The sequence below is a fragment of the Vipera berus genome (genome assembly GCF_964194415.1).
Source record: "Vipera berus genome assembly, chromosome: 2".
In the NCBI taxonomy this organism is placed as follows: Eukaryota; Metazoa; Chordata; class Lepidosauria; order Squamata; family Viperidae; genus Vipera; species Vipera berus.
In genome coordinates this window covers 139,601,709-139,619,899 of record NC_138203.1, presented here as the reverse complement: position 1 = coordinate 139,619,899, position 18,191 = coordinate 139,601,709, and positions in this window count along the sequence as shown.

The following is an 18,191-nucleotide window of genomic DNA, read 5'->3' as shown; positions in this document are numbered from 1 at the left end:
TTGACCAGCTCAGACCCAGACAACCGCCACACAATTCCGAGCAACCAACCAACGCCGACTTACAACCCCCTCCGGAAATGCTGCCTATCCCAAACCAGGAAGTTGAACACCAAAACGAAGAACCAGAACCAGACCATCCACCACCCCTTCGCCGATCATCCAGGAATCGAAGACCACCCACCTACCTAAAGGACTATCAGTGGGCAGGGTCAAACATCCAAGAGGAAAGAAACGCACCAGGGGAGGGGTAAGGGGTGTATTATATATGATGTAAACATTCCCTTGAGTGTATATGTTAACAGCACAAAAGTATCGTCAAAGCATATATATAGGAAAGCCGCCTGACAGGAATACACGCGGGAACTTTGACAGCTGTCAAAGTTCCCCGTACTGCGCAGGCGCCTCCACTGACAGCTCGCGGCTGTCAAACTCCGGACCGTGAAGAAGACTGAGCTGTCAAAGCGTCCGCCACACTGCGCAGGCGCAGCCACTGACAGCTCGCGGCTGTCAAAACACCACACCACGAGGAAGCCGGAGCTGTCAACAGAAGACGACGCCGATTGGTCCCTGCCTGACACGGCGCCAAAATAAATACATCTGATTGGTCCTCGCTACCAGCTGCCGGCTATAAAAGCCGGACAAGTTATTCTCTGTTTGTCTTGCTCTAATAAACTTGTTGTTAAACTAGCCTGTCGTCCCGAGCGGTCCTTCGGCTACTTCAAGGTTCACTGCACTAACCTTAGGCCTAGTGAGAGTCAGACAAGGGGACAGGTGTAGCAGGCCTTCGCTTTATCCATCTCTTCCCATTTGCCCTCCTGGTCCAAATAGCTCAGAGAAGAGATGGTGGAATCATCAACAGATTGCCCAGGAAGCTTCCCCAGCCAAGTGGGGTTTATTTTTTAACTTGATTTGGTAGAAATCAAACTGCCCCCACACATTTTATAGATTTGCAGCATGAAATGAAGACTTCCCCCCACTATGGTGCCAAAGATGCTGCTGCAGCTTTGTTTCTCTCTTGTGATTGGGAGGAAGGCAACCATTTGTCAGAAGACAAGGCCTTCTCACCTGCTTGCACTAGTGGTGGCCTGCCCCCTCATAAAAGGCTAATGTGAGCGAGCAGGTGGTGTTGGCCATTATTGATATTTTGGGTACACAAGACCAAAGCAAAATGAAGGAAAAATGTAACCAGTACTTTTTGACTACACAACATGTTGTCATGTCAAAAGCAGGCCTTCAGTTATGGCTTGATCATATCTTCCCCTATTACTGTAGTCTCCCCACCATTAGAGCCTGATCATTCTAGCATTTTTCCTTTATTTGAATAAGATGATTGAGATTTGGGCCCCTGCCAAATTTAATTCAGTCTTCGTCAAATCTGGAAGAGAAAAGGAAGCATCCAGTGGGTGCTTAGCTTATCAAGCACAGATCGCTTAAGAGTGATTGATTTCTGGGATGACCTCAGCTAACCTGGAATTTGTAATACCAACACATCTGTAAGGCATCAAATTGGGGATATTGCCTTCCACTGAATAAGAAGAGTGTGTATTTCACATTGGCTAAGGATAAGGAAATATTTGTGGCCGGCAGTTACGCAGACAAGCTTGATGCTGCTCTAAAGATACTTTAGTTATGGACTTACTCAGACCTGGAGTGGCTTGCAGGGAAGCTCTGAGGAAAAGTCCCCTTACATAATTTCTGTGTCAGCCTCTGACACTGAGGCCTAAATACCTTTCCTCTATGTAATGCTCCCCTCCATATGTTTTTTGGATCATCAGCAAGCACTGACTATTGTAGTTCAATAAATCAGTAAAAGATGCTCTAAGAGAAGGACAGCTTCTAAAAACCAGGATCATGATTATTCTTGGGGTTTGTGCTGCTAGGTTGTGAATCCATTTGTTCTGGCATTGTGCTTGCCATAGTTCACATAGCGAGGGTAACAATGCATGATGTGACAAGGAGATTTGTTTTTAATCTGATGTCAATTAGGGCTGAGAAGGAAGGATTGGCTCAAGGTCACCCAGCTGGCTTCTATGCCTAAGAGAGGACTAGAACCTGGGTCTCCTCATTCTACCTCTAGCACTTTAACCATCACATCTCACTGACTCTTTTAAGTGTATTTATTTATTTATTTATTAGTTTAATTTATATACCGCCCTATTCCCGAAGGACTCAGGGCGGTTCACAGGGCAAGTTAAAAACAATACAAAAGAGAGAATAAAATAAAATTAAATTAATACAGCCCACAATTAAGATAACATTAAAAATTTAAATTTAAAATTAATTTGATTTGATTTAATTTAATTTAATTAATATAATTTAAAATCCCTCAGTCCAGGCCAGACAATTCAAACAACCAAGTTTTTAAGTCCTGGCGAAATGAGCGAAGGTCGGGGGCAGTCCGAAGCTCCATTGGCAGTTCGTTCCAAAGGGCGGGCGCGCTCACAGAGAACGCCCTCCCCCTGGGAATCACCCGCCAGCAATCTCTAACCGGCGGAACCCTAAGGAGGCCCTCCCTGTGGACGCGCACAAAACGATGGGAAGCTGATGCTGGCAGCAGGTGCTCCCTAAGATAATCCGGACCCATGCCATTTAGGGCTTTATAGGTCATCACCAGCACCTTGAATCTCACCCGGAGGGCAACTGGAACCCAATGCAGCTCGCGGAGAAGAGGTGTTACATGAGAGTATCGGGAAACTCCCATTACTACTCGCGCAGCTGCATTCTGCACCAGCTGAAGCCTCCGAGTGGTCCTCAAGGGCAGCCCCATGTAGAGAGCATTGCAGTAGTCTAACTGGGAGGTCACGAGCGCATGAGTGACTATACGCAGGGCATCCCGGTCCAGATAGGGCTGCAACTGGCGCACCAGGCAAACCTGGGCAAAAGCCCCCCTGGTCACGGCTCCTATATGATCTTCCAAACTGAGCCGTGAATCCAGGAGGACGCCCAAGTTACGAGCCCTATCGACGGGGGGGGGGGCAACACCTCACCCCCCATCATTAAAGTTGGAGAAGAATGGTTCACTTGAGATGCCAGTACGCACAGCCACTCAGTCTTGGCAGGATTGAGTCAGAGCCTGTTTCTCCCCATCCAAACCCGAACCGCCTCCAGGCAACAGGACATCACGTCGAGGGCATCACTGAGTTGGTTCGGGGTGGAAAGAAAAAGTTGGGTATCATCAGCGTACTGATGATACCCCACCCCGAAACCACGAATAATCTCACCCAGCGGCTTCATATAGATGTTGAACAGGAGGGGAGAGAGGACCGACCCCTGGGGAACTCCACAAACGAGAGGCCTCGGGGCGGACCTCTGTCCTCCCGTCAACACTGACGGCGAACGGCCCAGGTGGTAGGAGGAGAACCACCATAAAACAGTGCCCCCCACTCCCAACCCCCTGAGACGTTGCAGCAGGATACCATGGTCGATGGTATCAAAAGCCACTGAGAGATCTAATAGGTCTAGGACAGAGGAACAACCCCTGTCCCGAGCCCGCCAGAGATCATTCATCAGCATGACCAATGCCGTCTCCGTGCTGTACCCGGGCCTGAAACCCGATTGGTACGGGTCAAGATAATCAGTTTCCTCCAGGAACAGAGGAAGCTGATGCGCTACCACACTCTCAACAACCTTTGCCAAAAAGCGAAGGTTGGAGACCGGACGATAGTTATTCAAAATAGCTGGGTCCAGGGCAGGCTTCTTGAGAAGGGGTCTCACCATCGCCTCCTTCAAGGCGGCAGGGAAGACACCCTCACTCAAAGAAGCAGATATCACTGCCTGGAACCAGCCTCGTGTCTCCTCCCGAGCTGAATATTAATAATATTAATATTAATATTATTAGTATTAATAATTAATAGTATTAATAACTCTTATACAGTCCTTCCATTAAAAAAAAACACCCGACACCATATGTACTGATTAAATAGAGGTGTATTTCTTCAGATGGCAACCATTCTTACTTCAGCTTTGCATTATGGTTCTCCAGGTTTGATCCTGAGGTGATAAACATCCATTCTTGCCCAGAGATCTGCCTTTCACCTCCCCACCAGTTCCTCAGTTGGGACGGGGACACAAGGGGAGATTGATAAACCCAAGGAAGACATCTGCAAGGATCATTGAGCTAATTAACAATCCGGCAGAAAGAAAAATGCACCTCGTTAGGGAACAGCACAGACTTCCTTGTAAACGGGGCATGTCGGTTACAGGGGAAAAGAGAGAGAGAGAGAGGTGGGGGGAAGTGAGTGCAGTGGCATCGCCCACAATTGTCCTCTGGAAGAACAGACAGAGGGTCAGCAAGTGCTTTGATGATTGCCTTGGGCCCTTGTGTAGTCAGCCTGAGCTACGTTTGGAATCCCCATCTGATTAAATTTCCTTGTAATTCATCTCAGACCTATGCTTTTTGGGAAGCCGATGTAGATGTTGCCTCACCAAGTAGACCTCAATTGCTATACTTTGAGACTGCCTCCCCTGATTGATTTTTTTTTGCAGATGAAGCTGCTGTGTCTTTTTAAAAATACATTGCCTTTATATCCTGCCTTTGCTAGATAAGGCACACAGCACTCCTGCCTCTCTAACCAACTCAACCTCTCTGTTGGGTAGTCTAGGTTGAGAAATGGTGACTGACTTGAATTCATGGTGGAGGGGGGTACTTGAATCTCTGCTTCCCCAATTCAAAGGTGCAACAATTGATTAAAGGTGAAGGGGATGGTTTTCAGTATGTTCTTATCCTTCAGCAAACCATATATTGTTATTTTCATTTAACAATATTATGAGAATTAGACATTGTATATGCATACCTTGTATTCAGAAATAGGCAAAGCAATACAAACATAGCCTTAATAGAAATTTAAACTTTTTTTGTTAACTTACAGTTAATCCATTTACTGGATTTTTCAAGGACAAGAATCTGGCAGATTGAATGCAACAGTGAATGTATTAATGTATAGAAGAGAATTCCAATAATAGAATGCTTGTGTTTAATATGACAAGCTGATTTTAATATGGTCTGTATTGATCAGGACTGAGGTTTGTCCCAGGCCCCCTAAATGAAGCATAGTGATTCTCCTACTGGAAAAAGTATAGCCCAAATTTTGAATGTATTATCGCTATCTAGGTCTATGCATGGTGCAACCAAACATATGTTTAAACCAATGAATAAATAGAAATGTATTTAGATTCAGTTTTTCCTTCATTTGCATGATTGTAATTGTTTCCATTAGTCAATAACTGCACAAGTTATATTTACATTTATTTCACCAAGAATTTGTTGAAAATTAAGAAATGCAAATTCATTTTTGTTGTGGCATTTTTTAAAAAAATGTTGCAATGACTTTTATAATGCTCTTCACAAGGAGACACCAGTGTAGAACTATGCTATTATTTTAGAAATGTTTACAATTAATGTACTCACAGGTTTTAATAGCACATCCTATGTAAAATGCTTTGTGTTTTCAATTTTGTTTACTTGTAGAAAAAATGATCTTCTTTACTAGTATAGTAAAAGTAATTATACTGAGATTTCACTTATAAAATTAAGAGAGTCTGGACTCCTCAAGCTAAGAAGGACTTCGCAGGTATTCTGACAGAGGCCTTGCTAATGTGGAGAAAGAACGGAAATGAAGTGTCACAAAAGTGCAAGTATTGACTGGTGGATTAATAATTATTATGTTTGAAAAGAGAAATACTTAATACAGGGTTTCAAACAATACTTGAAAAGATTTGTAAGAGTAATAGAGAATTTTGTAAATCTCATCTAAAAGCCTATGGCCAGATGTTGGAATTTTCTTTGGAGACGAGCAAAGTTTAAAATAATATAGACACAAACATTATGTTTGGGTTTATATGTGTTTGTGTTTATGTTATTTATGATTGTACACTGCCCAGAGATACTTGTTGAGCTGGGTGGCTTTAGGAATCAAACGTATAAATAAAGCAAAGTTTTTTCTTGCGTGTTGAAAAACCCAAATTGTGCTTTGTTGTAATTATTGCAGCTGTTGAGAAATTAAGTTGCCATTTAACTTTTCTAACTTGGATAGCAAATGTAAAATTCTGGCTTCTTGCTTATCATACCCGCTGGAAAGAAAGAATAACCAACTCACTCAACGCTTTATAAAAGCATGGAGAAAAGAGAAACATTAAAACAGAGTTCCATGCATTTCCCCAAGCAGGAAAAAATCCATATACTTCAATGAAGATAATTTTAAAACAATAATTTTCTTTTTTGGAGGGAAAAGGGAAGAAAATCAAGATCAGATCATAAACTTAGACAGTTGAGTTACTGTGCAGTGGCTGATCAGCGATCAGCTCTGAACTTGCAGGTTCTACAGAAATGAAAATATAATTCTGGAAAGTAAGAGCAGAAATTGTTTCAAAATACGTAGCCATCTACAGGCAGGGATGCTTCAAGCATCCCATCCCATCCCATCCCATAACAATAAACTTCTGCACTTTAAAAATAAATGTGTTTTATGGCAATTGTCCAGATATTGAATTTTGTTTGTAAAGTAACATGATCAAGAATTACTGAGTAGAGAGAGAGAGACATTGTAAAAGAAGAACCCTGTTAGTCTATGGTAACAAAATTAGGAATCTCTTAGCACCTTTGCTGAGTCACAAATTTTGTTGAAAGGCAGAAGCTTTCATGAGCTGCAGCTCACGTGTCTTTTAGTAGAGAAAAAAAAAAGCAGAAACTTCAAGATAACAGGCAGTACTGTGTTGTTAGGTCCTAGAGTTTCCTAAATGGAGGGATTCCTCATCTTGCATTAGGCTTTAATAGTTCTTCACAGTATTACAAATGCAAAAATGACATTTTGATCCCTCTGCATGCTCATCAAAACAAGCTGGTCAAAAGTTGGGGAGGGAGGAAGAACACACTTTGAAATGAAGCATTGTGTCCCCTCTAGTCCCAGCAACTGGTCCTGTGCTTAAGTTCCAGTCAAACTCACGTTACACTGGCAAGAAGCAGGTTTTTTCCCCCCCTTTGGTGAATTGTCAATCCTGTCTGGAAGATTCCTGGGACAGTTTACAGCTCTACCTCATTTGCATCAAGGGTGCCTATGAGGGCCTGGGCAGGAGTGGGACAGATCTGAGGGTCTCTGGCAGAAGGAGGGTCTCTGGGCCAGGGCCAAGGCAGTGGGGGTCGTTCCCTCACTGTTTCCAGGATGGCTTCGGGGGCCACATGAAACTACTTCACGGGCCGGATCTGGCCCCTGGGCCTTGTGTTTGACATGTCTGCCCTATGTCAACATAAAGACCCCACCTTCTTCAACACGAGTGTGAAAAGCCCATACAGTCTAACAACAATGTAATAGTTGTAATATTATATTATTTTCTTCTTACAAAACCTTCCTCCCAAGCCTTGAAGAACTGCAGCTATGTCTACAAGGTACCCAAGAAATTCCTGAGAATGAAAGAAGCCTTTACTTTGTTAAGGATTAAATGCCACATAAGATAACAAAAATTAGATACAAAAATTGCTTCCTGCGATTAAAAGAGAATACTTCTAAAATGTTGCATGCGTGACATTTAGGGTCTGTTAATAACCAATTATCAGGTAATAAAACTTGGACAGTAACACCGCAGAGGGAGATTAGATGCATGTGTTCGAAAGGAGAAAAAAGGGTTTAGAGGGAAGGAATTAATCTCATCAGATTATTATCTTCATGAGATGTTTATGAAATCTGGTAGCAATTTTCTTAAATGGTGCTTCAAGATGTAAAAGAAAAGGAATAGCAGATAGGAGAAGACTGAGAACTTTATTATTAGCTGAAAGAGTAGATCACAACTGAAAGGAAAGTGAAGGAGAACAGATAACAGCTTTTAAATAGATGTGATTGAATAGATACAAATAGATCTTTGGAATATCCAAATATAAAAGAACACAGTTTTTAGCCTATTGCGTGCCCAGAGAGTTTTATTCCTAGATTAAAAAGGTATATTTGTCATTGTGACTAGCGCATGAAAAATAAAAAAAATAAAAATCTAAGCAAAGTGATTCAGCATCTTTTTCACATAGTCTCATAAGAATAAGACTGCTTTTAAAGCAGCTGAAAGAGATGGAAACACTTTTTTTAAAAAAATAAATAAATCTAAGATTTATCTCCTGCAATTCGTTAGTTTTTGTTTGTTACAATAAAGAAGTAGATTACACACAAATATATAATTTCCTGTAGATGAAACCATTTCTAAAGACATGGAGGGAAGATGTTGGTCTGTGGGAGCCAGTATCACCAGATCTCCCCTGATTTTTGCTAGAATGCTAGTTACTGAAACCTGCTGAGGATTCACACCATCCTTGTCCTGAACCTCCTTTCATGAATTACCCTACAGATTTGCTGAAGTCCCACAGGTTTTGGTTCAGATAGGCCTCTATTCATAACTCAAGCCGGCCATTACGAATGGCCCATAATGACCATCGCTATCTATTATGTCTTTGGTCAATCAAGGTTCCACATAATATTTTCTAATAAGAGAAGGTGTAGGCTTGTTATGTCTATGCCACATGCAACATTAACTACTAAGGGCAAAGACAGTCAGTTTGGGCACATTTCGTTCAGTATGTCACAGGTGATAGTATTCCAGCTGAGCTATTCAAAGTCTTAAAAGATGATGCAGTAAAAGTGCTACACTCAATTTGCCAGCAAATTTGGAAAAGTCAATAGTGGCCACAGGATTGGAAAAGATCAGTTTACATTCCAATTCCAAAGAAAGTCAGTGCCAAAGAATGTTCAAACTATCGCACCATTGCACTCATTTCACATGCTAGCAAAGTTATGCTTAAAATCCTGCAAGCTAGACTCCAGCAGTATGTGGATCGAGAACTACCAGAAATACAGGCAGGATTTCGAAGAGGCAGAGGAACTAGAGATCAAATTGCCAACATACGCTGGATCATGGAGAAAGCTAGGGAGTTCCAGAAAAACATCTACTTCTGCTTCATTGACTATGCCAAAGCCTTTGATTGTGTGGATCACAACAAACTATGGCAAGTTCTTAAAGAGATGGGAGTACCAGACCATCTTATTTGTCTCTTGAGAAACCTATATGTGGGTCAAGAAGCAACAGTGAGAACTGGACACGGAACCACTGATTGGTTCAAAATTGGGAAAGGAGTCTGGCAAGGCTGTATACTATCGCCCTGCCTATTTAACTTATATGCAGAGCACATCATGAGAAAGGCAGGGCTAGATGAATCAAAAGTTGAAATTAAGATTGCCGGAAGAAATATCAACAACCTAAGATATACAGATGATACCACTCTAATGGCAGAAAGTGAAGAACTAAAGAGCCTCTTGTTGTGGGTGAAGAAGGAGAGTGCAAAAGTTGGGTTGAAACTTAACATTAAGAAAACCAAGATCATGGCATCCAGCCCTTCAATTTCTGGCAAATAGATGGGGAAGAAATGGAGGTAGTGACAGATTTTATTTTCCTGGACTCCAAGATCACTGCAGATGGGGACTGCAGCCAAGAAATTAAAAGACGCTTGCTCCTGGGGAGGAAAGCCATGGCAAATCTAGACAGCACACTAAAAAGCAGAGACATCACCCTGTCAACAAAAGTGCGTATAGTCAAGGCTATGGTCTTCCCAGTTGCAATGTATGGCAGTGAAAGTTGGACCATAAGAAAGGCTGAGTGCCAAAGAATTGAGGCCTTTGAACTATGGTGCTGTAGAAGGCTCCTGCAAGTCCCTTGGACTGCAAGGTGATCAAACTGGTCAGTCCTAGAGGAGATCAACCCTGACTGCTCTTTAGAAGGCCAGATCCTGAAGTTGAAACTCAAATACTTTGGCCACCTAATGAGAAGGAAGGACTCACTGGAGAAGAACCTCATGCTGGGAAAGCTTGAGGGCAAGAGAAGAATGGGACGACAGAGAATGAGGTGGCTGGATGGAGTCACTGAAGCAGTAGGCGTGAGCTTAAATGGACTCCAAAAGATGGTAGAGGACAGGAAGGCCTGGAGGAACGTTGTCCATGGGGTCATGATGGGTCGGACACGACTTAGCGGCTAACAATAACAACATGTCACAGGCACTACTATGAAGCCCAGTTTTATCCTGAGGATGTTGATGGTATCCATGCAAGCTAGGATCTCCAATCTGGAGGCTATTTGCAAGCATAGATGGGTTTGCATCTCAACAACTAGAGGGATACTTCCATTGTATTGGCACACATACAGGATGCTGTTCAATTTCTACCTTTTTCAGTAGATGACATTTTATTTTCTGTCATCATTGTCAGATAAGGTGGGCAACCAAATAGATGTGGAGGGCTGTGACATTAGAGAAGGTGGAGCAAGGGAGTCCATTTAACTGCTATCTCAAATGACATCCAAGACGAAATTTCTTGTCTTGCTTTCCATTTCCTCCTCTTTGCATATCATTATATCTCTTTATCGCAATGCCAACCGTCCAGATAAACAAGCACCAACCCCTTGATTTGGTACAGTATTGAACTTTTCTGTTTCCTTTGCTTTCTAAATTCAGCCTTTCATCAAACCATGGCATTTCTTTTCATATAAATACAGACCTTTCTTTCTATCTCTCGGGAGGAAAATCTCTGCTTGCTTGTCTTTTTCCGCTTCAACTATTACAGTTGGGTTTTCTTTTTTCCTCCCAAGTTGTATGTATGTCTGAAATGCTATAATTAGTGCATATTTTCCCTGTCTTTATACTATTGCTATGTTCAATTTGTTTTCTTACAGTTTCCTAAAATATGAAGTTTATACTTTAAGTACCCTGGGGCATTGCCGTCTTCTCCTGTCCTTTGTAGCCAACACCAATGGAGTAACAATGCTGAATAGTTGCTGTGTAAATTTGGATTCTACATGAAGCTTTCAATCTTCTTGAAATCTATAGATTTCATTTGCCTTTCTTGACGCTGCAGCTCTGCCCTCTCCTAAGCAAGCTCTCCGTTCATGCCCAAGATGATTGGTGGGAATGTAAAGGCAGCAGCCAGCTGGTTAGGACACAACGATCACTTGTGTCCCCACCGTGCTTGTCTGCAATATGTGATTTATCACAACATGTTCATGATTTACTCCCTGCTGTTGCCACTGTCATAAATCCCCTGTGCAAGTGGCTGGCCCTGCATCACGGTGGCCGACAGGCAATATAATGAACTGGTATGCATGGGGCACTGCCTGGAAGGGGTATTGTTTTCCGCAACTGCCATGACTCCAGACAGGATGGGCGGAGTAGACGTTCACCTCCAATACAATTTCCTTTGGGGGGGGGAAACCCTAAATTGATAGGTTTTGCTTTGTGGGCCACATGGTCACCCAGCTTTGGGATCAGAAAGGATTTATTCTTCCCTTGGTTCGTCTTAGTTGATTAATGGTTTTAGCTTGTCCCATTCTCTCAAATTTAATACCACATAAAAGGTAAGATCCTTTGCGCTTAAAAAAAAGGAAATAAATGTTCAGATATGAATACAATTACAGGGACTGAAGAATGGTTTGCTTTAGAGAATTAGCTTATGATAAATCCTTACGGCTTTAAGGTTAAGATGGATCAAGGCAATATCCCTATTGGCCTGATCATAAGTGGGAGAAGGTGGTTGAAGGGTTGAAACTGAGCAGGTCTCTACTTAGGCATTGTGAATCCAGGGTGCTGAGATCTCTGTCCCTGAGACAGGCAGAAAAGTCACACATGTAATCTCCAAGGCTAGTTTTTTCTCAGAAGTCAACAACTGCAGCAGGGGACTGAGAATTACCATAAAGAACTTCCACCTCAGCTTTGGAATTTACAACAACTGAAAGTTGACAACCAAGGTTGACTCAGCCGTCCATCCTTCCAAGGTCAGTAAAATGAGAACCCAGATCAGGGGTAGGCAACCTTGGCTCTTTTATGACTCGTGGATTTCAACTCCCAGAATTCCTGAGCCAGCCTGGCTCAGGAATTCTGGGAGTTGAAGTCCACGAGTTATAAAAGAGCCAAGGTTGCCTACCCCTGACCCAGATTGTTGGGGGCAATATGCTGACTCTGTAAACCACTTAGAGAGGGCACTATGGAGCAGTATATAAGTCTAAGTGCTATTGCTAAACAGTCTCTTATCTTGAGAAAGCAAGGCTTTGAAATGTCATTCAAGCCATGGCCATACTTTTTGTACTGCATGACCTGATGTCTCATGAGATTCTATGTGAGGTATACAATTAAATTTGGATTAGGAAAATGTTTATTCCGTACCTCAATGAAACAGTAAGCAGGTGAAATCCTCCCCCTTTTTTTAAAACTTAAGAAACATTGAAGACTATCAGCCAGAACTAGTTGCAAATTGGTGGCTGAGGAATGAATTCAATTATTGATTGAATCCTATGAAACATACAGTGGGTAATATATTAAGTCTCTGCAAGATATTTTGCTCAACTACCCCAGCAAAGCATGTGGAACAAGTACAAATTCATGGAGGAAGGAGGTGATTCAGCTCTTGATGAGATGATTTGCAGCATCTTGAATTTTAATTTGCATCCAGCAGTGCCAATAGTCAGAAGTCATGTTGGTTCATATGTTTTTCAGGCACCCTTACAGATTTTCAGTAAGCCTTTCTCAAATATTGTCATCTAAGACAGGGTTTTTCAACCTTTTCACCCATTGTATCACTTTTAGGATATGGCAACATCTGAGTACCACCAGTCGCCTAGCAAGGTGTCAAAAACTTGATGACCCCACAAAAAAAGTGATGAAGTACAGGTAGTCCTCGACTTACAACAGTTCACTTAGTGACTGTTCGAAGTTACAATGGCAGTGAAATAAGTACACCCCCCCAAGCCACAGCCGAGCAAGACACCTGCCTGCCCACCCAGCGGCGCTCTTCCTCCTGTCCGAGGTTTTCATTGTTGTGAGCATTTCTGTTGAGGATTGGCAGCGGGAGTGGGGTGGGGTGGGGTGTTTGGTTTTTATTCACCCCCCCTCTGCTGAGTGGTTGCAGCAGGTTTTGGTCACTTCACATGACCCTGGGACAATGTGACCATCATAAATATGGGTCTGAACGTAAATCACAAGACCCTGGAGATGCTGCAGCATTCTAGCTGATTGGCACTTCTTCTGGGCTCAGAAGCACCAGGATCAGTGCCAAGCTCCAGACAGCCCCAAAGAAGCGCTGATCATGGCGCTTCCGCTGAGCTCTGACAGCCCTGCAGCTTGCTCAGGCTTGTGCGGTGCTGCCACCGGTTCAGCTCATTCCCCTCCCCCGCTACCACTTTTCTAGGATGGTCACGTACCAGGTGGTACCCGTACCACTGGTTGAAAAGCCCTGATCTAAGAGAAGCACCTCTCTCATATAATCTCAGTAGACGTTATTCTGCATGGGAATTCCATCACAAATTTACTGCATTAGAAATCTGGTAAATCCCAATTTATTTGCCACTATTCTAATGCACTTGAACACAAAAGATGTCTTAATAATTTTGCTGAATTGATGGTAGCAATTTTTTGAGATTTGTTGAAAGGCTCCTGTTGGCTAAACACATATTTTGAATTATGGAGCTTACTTGCCAGCTGTGCTGAGTTGGGTGGGACCTCTGACTGTGTTTGTTCTATGTGGCAGCCAGGAAATGGAATTTAGTAATGCAAGCTGAAGACAGAAACAGACTAAAAGGCTAAATGATGTCATGATCGGAGACCTTGGGAATTAACAAGAATGTAGGTTGAATAGAGGAACTGGAAAAAAAATCCTTGATATTCCCCTTTAACAATGTTGCATAAAAATAGGAATAAAAATACGTTTAAAGTAACATTGGACTTTCAGATATCTGTCCCTTTTAGAAAGCAACCATAAACCCAGAATATTTAAGTTTTTAAACCAAGTATCCCCAACTTTTCTTAGACTGAGGAACTCACGCTTTGGGGTGTGGGGCCAAAGAGCTAGTCAGGACAAGTAAGCAGAACCAGAACAAAAATAAATTTTGATACAATTAAATTCACATTCAGTTGCATTAAACTGATAAGAACAATATCTATTTCCCATTTATATAATCTCCTTCTTCCGTCACACTAATAATTATTTCTTAAGGAATGTCTTTACCAGTATATTCTTACCCATATCCAAACAATCCTGTTTAGAGGTGCTTTGGGTTTTTAGAAGTGGTGCAGTAGTTGTCCAGGAGCATTTCTTTTGAGACGTAGCACCCCTCTCCAATCCTCTGAAATGCTTTGTCTGGTGCCGACTTGTCTTTCCATGCTAGGTTTTCATGTGTTTCCTATTCCAGGCAGGCTATGTTAATTAATTAATATAATAAATTAATTTTAGACACATTTCCTGCTAAGAAATATTTAATTAGACTACTGTTTTCATTATTGTTTCATTATTGTTTCCTTGCTATGGAGCAATAGCACTTAGACTTATATACCACTTCACAGTGCTTTACAGCCCTCTCTAAGCAGCTTACAGAGTCAGCCTATTGCCCCCCCCAACAATCTGGGTTCTCATTTTACCAACCTCGGAAGGATGGAAGGCTGAGTCAACTTTGAGTCGGTCAGGATTGAACTGCTGAAATTCGGCAGAATTAGCTTGCAGTACTGCATTCTAACCACTGTGCCACCACCACTGGTGGCAATGCTAAAGTAGATGACCTCCAAAGTCATTTACGTTCTATTTGAAGTATTGCTTTTTATGGTGGATTTTTAACTGTGCAGAATTTTATTTGATTCCTTCAGCATCATACAAGTTGCTCTGGGAAAATCTGGTTTTGAAAGACAAGGTGCAGAATCTGCAACCCATTAATACCCTGCAATTTATTGGCAATTTTATGAAGGCTACAGCTAAGAGTTTTGGAAGTACATAAAACTCTCAGGGTGTTTGGACGTGGACTTTCAAACATCAGCCGTTGGGCGGAGTTGGCAGAATCAGAAGCAGAGAAGGAGAATTAACTACAATATAGCAACTCTTTGTCCCCCCACCACCACCATATTGTTATTAGCTTTAAAAAGAAAGCTATTAGTGCTGGTAGAATGTTAAAGATGGCTGGTGTGGGTTTTTGTGGGTGGGTGCAGGACAGCAACCGAAAGCAGATGTTGCTTGCTTTGGGAGGAATTGACACTGCCAGTGGTTTGTATCTGAATGCTTGTCTGATCCTCTGTTTGACATGTAAGTAAACAGACATCCGAAAAACGCTACTTGTCAGTGACGTTCCTACCAGGAGTTTTCCCATCCTCCTCCCCAGTTCACTATTCTCCTTATCTCAAGAGTGGCAAGCGGATCATTGCTGAGGCAGATATCTGTGAGGAAAGAGGCTGATCTACCTCAACCATACTTGGTAGCACACCCAGCCACATGCCTATCATCCCTCCTGGCCTTTCTCCTTGTTAATGCTTTGCTGTGCAAAGGATTTCTGGGCTGGAAGCTGCTAAGTCACTCATGGAGGACAACACCGAGCGCCATTTGTTACCTGCAAAGATTTCCACCCCAATAACATTGATTCCTTGGTTCCTCGCTACCATGACTCAGAGCCTCTATAAGACCTCTTTGCTGCTGCCAGAACTTTCAAGGGAGCAGAATTGTGTGTATTCCATACTAAAGCAATGACCCAAACATCAGACAAAGCCCCCACATGCACATCTCTGTGCCAAGAAAAGCTGCATTCTATAACCTCTGAATGAGAGGAAGGAATTCTAGATGGAGGAGATAAGCAGAACCAGGAGCCAGAGAGTCTCTATTATTTTAATTAATGGTTTATACAAGTGTCATGAAAAACAAAACAAAAAGTCTCCCATTCTGGGCAAATAGGAAGGAGACTTTCTCCCAAATTACTTGAAAAATACGTAGCGAAGGGATAACCGAGGGCCGTCTTGCTCTTTCAGACTCTGGAGCTAATGGACAGCCAGGAATGACATTTTCTGCAAGAGACTGTCCTCCTCTTGACCTCTGCCTTTCTCTAAAATCCCCACTGCATTGCAGAGTTCCATCCTTATGATAAATGTCAGAACTCCATATGTTCTTTTGTTGGTGTTGTTAGGGAAAAAAAAATACATGCTAACCTAGTCTGTCTCCTTGACATTGGGGCTTTCCTTACTTGCGTCCCCACTGCAGTGGGAACATTTGCTGGTTTCACCTTCACCTTCATCTAGTTCCTAGTCCATACTAGAGGCAGCCACACGTCATTTTTAACTGTTGCAGATTTCAGATAGTGTTATCCCTCTTATCCTGACACAGATTGTGTAGCTGATTCAATCTGGCAGGCTTCACCAACTTTTTGTTTGCTGATAGAGTCACTTGACTTTTAAAGATTAGGATCAGCAGAGCTTTCTTTGTCCACATTTAGGCCCCTGTTAGCAAGCCCCCTCCTCCTTCAAATATAGTGAAAAGAAGGACTAGGGGTGACATGATAGCAGTGTTCCAATATTTGAAGTGCTGCCACAAAGAAGAGTGGGGGCCAACTTATTCTCCAAAGCACCCGAAGGCAAGACAAGAAACTAATCAAGGTCAGAAGCAACCTAGAACTAAGGAGAAACTTCCTAACAGTGAGGACAATTAACCAGTGAAAACAGCTTGCTGTCAGAAGTTGTGGATGCTCCATCACTGGAGGTTTTTAAGGAGAGACTGGACAGGCACTTGTCTGGGATGGTACAGGGTCTCCTGTTTGAGCAGAGGTTAGACTAGAAGACCTCCAAAGTCCCTTCAAACTCTGTTATTCTGTAAAGGTGGCCTCTCTCCAATTTCTGGATCTCATCCTCTGGTCGGTCTTGAATGAAATCCCTCTTCCCTTGTCCTCATCCCTGTCCTCCTCTCCTTAATGATTAATGGATGCTTTCCCAGTGGTTTGATGGGAATTGAGGGCAGTAACACTGGTGGAATTCATAAATCATTTTCTTTAACATGCCTTGTACCACAGGAAACAAGCACAGCACTTTGCCAGCATTGTTCCTGTATCAAGATAGGGATCAGCAATGGGGCTGATTTTATGTTGGTCTTGTTTTTGTGTTGGTATAGACCCTTGAATGACATTTGCTCAAACCTCAGTAGAGCTAGTGCATGCTTAACCTCTACAATCATGCAAGTTTGATGATGCAAAGGAACCTCTTCTAAACACCAGGTCATTCACCACGCCCAACTAAATATTACATCTCTTTTCTTGCTTGCCAGCATGAACGTCAGACTTCAGTAATAAAATCACTTTAAAAAAAAGAATTACCAAAACTAGACAATCGATCTAGCGCTATGTTTGGAATAGTAATTTATTTCAGTTTATTAAAATGCATATTATTCATCCTTGTCAATCATACTTTGATCCATTCAGGGAAGCCATTGCACTTTCTTCTTAGGGCTGAGACCACTTGACTGGTCCAAGGTCACCTAGCTGGCTTCATGGCTAAGGCAGAACTAGAACTCACGGTCTCCTGGTTTCTAGCCAATTATTTTACCAATTACTTTAACCGCTAGATACACACACACATACACACACACTTATATGGAGAAGGGGCAATTTCTAATTTTTAGACAATAAAGACAACGGCAGGCTAGGATAGAGTCGTGGCCCTGTTCTTTTTTAGACACACTGAGTTTTAATGCAAAGGCTCAGGCTGAGTTCTTCTGCAGAGAATCTGCTTCTATATGATGGGCATTTCACCTACTTCGTACCCCTTTGGCGGAGGAAGGACAGGGTTGCTATTGGCACCCCGGCTCCTGCACTTCATCTTGCAAGTGCCGCTGTGTGATCGCTGGGCTTAATGAGCTATGGGATTATTTATCGTTCTGTGCTTGGGGAATCACAGTGGATTTATCACTGGCTTCTGTAAATAGCATGGCAAAAACCCTCCGCCAAAGAAGAGATTTGTGCTGAAAAGCAGGGAAGAGAAGAGAGGAAGCTGAAGACTGTTTCCAAAGGCTTGGGGAGGATGGGGGGGACCCCAGCAATTTTCTTCTCCAACTGTTTTTCCATCAACAAACTCACTTTTCACCTCACCTGGTCTTTCGTCCCCAACACATACTACAGTTTAATCAGGGCTTCTGCACACCGAAAGCTGCATACAGTATTATATTTTCAAGGTGGAAAAAATAAAGATGGCTTTGAGTCTCAATGACCACACAGGCACAAGCTTGTGGTTTTCTTGGCACAGCCTGGGTTAGTTTCAAAACCCAGGCAAAGTTGGGCAGGTACTGTTACCTGCTATAGTTTTATTAATTAATTTATTAAATTGTGTGTGTGTGCGCACACACACACACACACACACACACACACACACACAGAGAGAGAAAACAAAA